Below are 6000 nucleotides of genomic sequence, written 5' to 3'. Positions count from 1 at the left end.
AGAGTGCCGAGGTGACTCCAGTTCATAAAAGGGGACAGGTAACCTCTCTTCTGCCTGTTTCCTGCAGGCGTTATGCAAATTGAGCTAACACAGGTGGCCTTGATATTTTGCAAAACAAACACATCCTGCAGGAGGCAAGAACTGAAAGTGGGATTTCATGGGCACCGTGTCTGAGGTCTGTGGATAGCCCCTTTGTACCTGGACTCCCGGTGTCTGGCCCGGTGCCTGGGGCACAGTGTGTGCTCGGTAAACATACACACAGGTGAAGGAAGAATGCAACCTGGGCTTTTCCGCGACTTTCGTTCCGCCCCTCCTATGCCATACGATTCTCACTCGTGTTCCTCCTCGGAAGGCGGTTGGTTGTGTTGGTCCCGGGTACAATCACAGTCCCAGCACTGTGCGGGGCATTCGGTAGCCGCCGTAGCCGCCCCATCGAAGCTCCGAAAGCTAACCTTTTGTATGGTGGATATTTTCCCACAATTGAAAACAAATGACACCTGTCTCCATCCCAGGCCAAGGAAACTTCTGGGAGTTTCACTCCCAAGTTACACCTGGGAGTCAGCATTTGAGCAGGAAGGAAGCCTTGTAGTTAAAGGTTACAAGCTGCCGTGTGGAGTGGCAATCCATGGGGGCTTCTGGCCTGATTTTGTTGTTGTTGCTGTTTATGTGAGACAGTCTGTGTAGCCCACGCTGGTTTCAAACCTGCTATGTAGCTGTCAAAATGTTTGCAGAAAAAGGTCTGGATACAGGCTCATGACGTAAGAGTCAAACTGAGTCCCCCCTAGGGGAGACATTTGGGTTAACAATGATCTTATAGTTTTAAAATTATGTGCTTTGCAATTGTGGTTATAATTTTTTTGGATCATGTTATAAGGCTTGGCAGTTTTAAGTTATAATGGTAATGCCGGGACAATTCATGTAACAAATATTTATTGACTATTTACTTTATAATAATGAATATTATTGACTGCTTCTAGATCAGAACCATGCATTAGGATACAAATCAAGACACAAATGCAAGCCACATATACAATTTGAAAAATTATAGCACTCATGTGAAAGTTTTTAGAATCAGTGAAATTAATATGAACAAGGTATTATGTTAACCCAGTATATCCAAAACATTACTCCAATGTATAATTATAGCTATATGTTGCTTAAGCACAGGACACATTCTGGGAAATGTGTCGCTATGCAGTTTCATTGTGTGACCATCAGAGTGTACTTACAAAAACTTAGATGGCATAGCATGCTAAACACGGAGGCCTCATGGAATGCAGCGTTCACACATGCAAACCTAGTGTTTGCTGAAGGGGCACTAGGTGGCGGGGGGACATAACCCAAAATCATCAGTGTGACATTTATTTACTCATCAGCATATGTGTGGGAGTGTGTATGGCGGCACACAGGAAGGGGGCAGGGACAACTTTTGGAAGTCAGTTCTCTCCTTCCCCACGTGGGTCCTGGGGATCGAACTCAGGTTGCCAGGCTTGCGCTGCAAATCCCTTTACCCAGTGAGACATCCCACTGGTCGCAGATTATGTTTTTTGTTTTGGGGTGTTTTTTGTTGTTGTTTCGTTTCATTTTGTTTGTTTGTTTGTTTGTTTTATATTAATTCTCCAAGAGAGTCTACATCTTGCTTCTAGTTTTGAAGAATTTTACAGGGTATTGTAGATGGAAGTTTCTGTCCTTCTGGGTCCTGAAGTTGAGTCGTTCAGTTCCAAAGAAACACAGAGGCTTATATTAATATGAACTGTTTAGCCTAGTAGCTCAGGCTAATTATTAACTAGCTTTTACAATTTAAATTAATCCATAATTCTTGTCCATGTTTAGTCACGTAGCTTGGTAACTTTTCTCAGTAAGGCATTCTCATCTTGCTTCCTCTGGGTCTGGCTGGTGACTGACTCTCTGCCTTTCCTCTTCCCAGAATTCTCTTCATATGGTCACCCGCCTATACTTCCTCCTGGCTGCTGGCCAATCAGTGCTTTAATAAACTAATACGAATGACAATCTTTACAGTGTACAAGAGCATTATCCCACAGCAGAGTATAGACTTCTAGGCTGGCTGGCTTCTTAAGTATTTCATTCCTGAGATGTTGGTATAAGGTTTATCTTTGCCTTGTAAATGTTTAAAAATGATTTATTTTTATTTTAAGTGTATCTAGTTAGGATTTTTATTGCTGTGAAGAGATACAATGACCATGACAACTCTTATAAAGGAAAACATTTAATTGGGTAGGTTATAATTTCAGAGGTTTAGTCTATTATCATCATGATACAATGACCATGACAACTCTTATAAAGGAAAACATTTAATGGGCTAGGTTATAATTTTAGAGGTTTAGTCTATTATCATCATGGTGGTATATGGCAGTGTGTAGGCAGACATGGTGATGGAACTGAGAAGCCTTACATCTTGACTCCTAGGCAACAGGAAGTGGTCTGAGACACTGGGCATGGCTTGAGCATATTGAGATCTCAAGGTCCACCTCTATAGTAACACTTCCTCCAACAAGACCACAACTACTCCAACAAGGTCATGCCTCCTAATAGTGCCACATCCTTTTGGCCATTGTCTTCAAACCACCACAACGTGCATTGGCATTTTGCCTACAAATACGTCTGTGTGAGGGTGTCAGGTCACCAAAAACTGGGGTTACAGAGTGGGAAACTTTCCATGCGGGTGCTGGGAATTGAACCCAGCCCTCTGGAAGAGCAGCCAGTGCTCTTAACCACTGAGCCATCTCTCCAGCCTCTGCTTTTTACTTTTTTAAAGACAGACTTATGTGTTTGAGTGTTCTGCCTACATGTACACTATATACATGAAGTGCCCATGGAAGCCTGAAGAGTCAGCCTGATTCCCTGGAACCAGACAACTGGGAGCAGTCATGTGGGTGCTGGGGACCAAGCCTGGGTCCTCTGAAAGAGCAGAGCTACCCCAAGGACTCTTCTGGGAAGCCGAATCTCCCTTGCTGTGGCACGTGTGTTAGTCTTGGTCCCCAGGGCTACACTGTTGGGAGGTGAAGCCTTCGGGAATTGGGACCTAGGGAAGGTCCTCGGCCACTCTGTGAGGCTCTTGAAGGAGAATGCTGAGTACCAGAGCCGCCTCCTTTCTCCCTCTGCTTCTTGGCTCCAAAGGAGAGCAGTTTGCTCTCCCACACTTCTGCAGTGCGCTGTTTTCACCAGAGGCCCCAAGTAATAGAACTCATTCAACCTGAGACCACAGTCTCCAGAGCCAGAAGCCAAAGCAAATCTTCGGGTATTTCATTACAGGGATGGAAGCTGACTGACATACCTACTGTGAAGTATGAAGGTGGAACCCTTACCTAGGGAGGGGATGGGATGGGTGAGAAGTGAGGGAGGAAGGGACAGGTCAGGGTAAGCAGGAGTTTCCACTACCCTCACAGCCAGCAGAGCCACTCACCTGGGACGGGGCAAGAAAGCAGCTCAGTTCAAGACAACTCAGTGGCCAGTATTGTTTCAAACTTCTGGAGTCTGACCCCCCAATGGTTTATTTTTGTAGGCATATTTAAGGAGAGCACGAGTTGGTAAAACATTTTTTGGTAATGATTAACTCAATCCCGCATGCCTCAAAGCACACAAATCTCCTTGAGGAACAAAGGAAGCTAAATATAGATCAGTAGTGGCTACATCAAAACTCTGTAAAGTCCATAAAGATGGGCTCTACAGATGAGAAAAACAAGCTTCCCGTCAGGGTCTGGGGAGGGTCGGGTGCAGATGGAGTATCTGGTCACCAGGCTAGAAAACACATCTGCCCCAGCCTTCTGGGTAGATGACCAACATTGCATCCTTCCCTTGAGGGAACAACCCCGTGCCACCATTCCAGTTCCCCCAGTGCCCATCACAAGCACAGAGACCTCTGTGACTTCCACAACGGTATGTGTGAATATGACCAAAGAACAGACATACATGTATGGAAATGTCATAATAAAACCCATTGTTTCTTTTCAAAAATTTTTTACTTTATGTGATCTACGTGTGCCCATATGTATGTCTGTGCACCACATGCATGCCTGGTATCTGCCGAGGCCAGAAGAGGAGATCGGATCCCATGGAACTGGAGTTACAAAAGGTTGTGAGGTGCCATGTGGGTGCTGGGAAATTGAACCTGGATTCTCTTCAAGAGCAGCCAGTGCTCTGACCCCTGAGCCATCTCTCCAGCCTCCAGCTGTTGTTCATGCCAGGTGAAAATACTAATAACTTAAAAATCCACAAAAAACTGGGAAGTTAATCTAACCCTACTGTTTAAACAGAGTCTTTGGGGAGGGAAGAGGACAAGATGAGGGCCCATGATGGCATCCTGGCAGACTTACAAGAAGGAGTGAGATCAGAACACACACCTGCACAGATGTGCACACACATGCTGCCTCTCCCTTTTCATGTGATGATGCATGTCCAGGAATTGGCCAGCAAGAAGATCATCACCAGATATGGGCCCTTGACCCTAAGAACATGACCTACACAATGGGCTTTCTCTGTGTGTGTTTGTGTGTGCTCCGCATGACAGCCACCGCCCTTGTAGCTTAAAGCCTGTTTCCTTAATAAAGTTGCACAGTCTCACACATTTTGTTATAATACTGACAGATAGATGAAGGAAGTGTTCGGGTTCCCATTGCTGCGATGAAACACCATGACCGATAAAACAAGCTGGGGAGAAAAGAGTTTATTTGGCTTACACGTTTGTTTTGCTGTTCATCACTGAAGGAAGTCAGGACAGGAACTCAAACAGGATAGGAACCTGGAGGCTGGAGCCAATGCAGAGGCCATGGCTTGCTCCTCATGGCTTGCTCAGCCTGCTTTCTTATAAAACTCAGGACCACCAGCCTGGTGACGGCATCACCCACAATGGGCTGGGCCCTCCCATGTCAATCACTAATTATGAAAATGCCCTACAGTCGGATCTTATGGAGGCTTTTACTCAATCGAGGTTCCCTCCTTTCAGATGATTCTAGCTTGGGTCAAGGTGATATAAAACTAGCCATGACAGTAAGTATAAATTTAATATAAAGATGTGATTTTTTTGGTATCTAGTATTTGATTTGGTGGGTATTTATCATCCACAACATGTATTGATTAGAACTAGCCACCTCCTCATTAGTCACAAGTGGCTTGTGGCTTCTCTATTGAAGAGTGGAGTTCTAAATAGGAGATTGTTTGCTGAGAATTAAGTGATTAACTTTGCCTTGGGCATAAATCACCTTCCACCCGAGGTTAATTAACTTTTTCACGTTCTCAGCAATGTAATCCGAATGCCCAGGAGAGTTTCCTCCACTTCTCCCATCCCCCAGGTCCCTGGGTGTCATAAGCACACGGTAAGCGTTTATTTCATGCTTATTAGTAGGTCCTCATTACCCAGAATAGTTGATGTTTAAGTTGGGGACCATTTCCCCCAAGACCTTGAGTTTATTTTCTGTTGTTATTAAATTACTCCAGCAAATTTGGGCATGGGGCTTGCCCAGACTTCCTTGCTGTTTCCACGGGTTCAGTTGGCTACACCAGCCTCCCCCATTTTGTCCCTAATCGCAGGTGGACGTCAACCAGAATGGCCGAGACTTCTCAGTTCTCTAGTGTCCCAATTTAGTGACATCCTTTCTCAAGAAGTGAAACAAAGAGACTCAAATCCAGATCATGCTCGGGCTTTTTACAATCCTGAGACCAAGGAGCTTAAATTGCTTTCTGCTTCAACTTCTAACCTACTTTTTTTATTTATTAAAGATTGGTTCATTTAATTTAACTTAATTTCTGTAAATGAGCGTGTGCCCGGTGCCCACGCATGCCAGAAGGGAGCATTGGGCTTTATGGAATCAGAGTTACAAATAGTTGTGAACCACTTTATGGGTGCTGGGATCAAACCCAGATTGTCTTGAAGAGCAGTAAGTGCTCATAGCCACTGGGCCATCTCTCCAGATCCTCTGCCTGTCCTAGACCAGGGAGAAGGCAGCAGGGACATGTCTTACCAGATCCTCTGCCTGTCCTACA

General features: G+C 45.0%; 1 protein-coding gene across 1 annotated transcript in view; it reads right to left on the bottom strand.

The window, feature by feature from the left end:
- Positions 1–6000, bottom strand: part of Marchf10 (membrane associated ring-CH-type finger 10) — a 96235-nt gene that overhangs the window by 14144 nt on the left and 76091 nt on the right. The window lies entirely within an intron of this gene.

This window comes from Microtus oregoni, unplaced genomic scaffold, assembly GCF_018167655.1.
Source record: "Microtus oregoni isolate MIOR12 unplaced genomic scaffold, Mior012 000048F_ref0000485, whole genome shotgun sequence".
In the NCBI taxonomy this organism is placed as follows: Eukaryota; Metazoa; Chordata; class Mammalia; order Rodentia; family Cricetidae; genus Microtus; species Microtus oregoni.
Note: the sequence above shows the minus strand (reverse complement) of the source record. Positions and strands in the feature narration are given on the sequence as shown.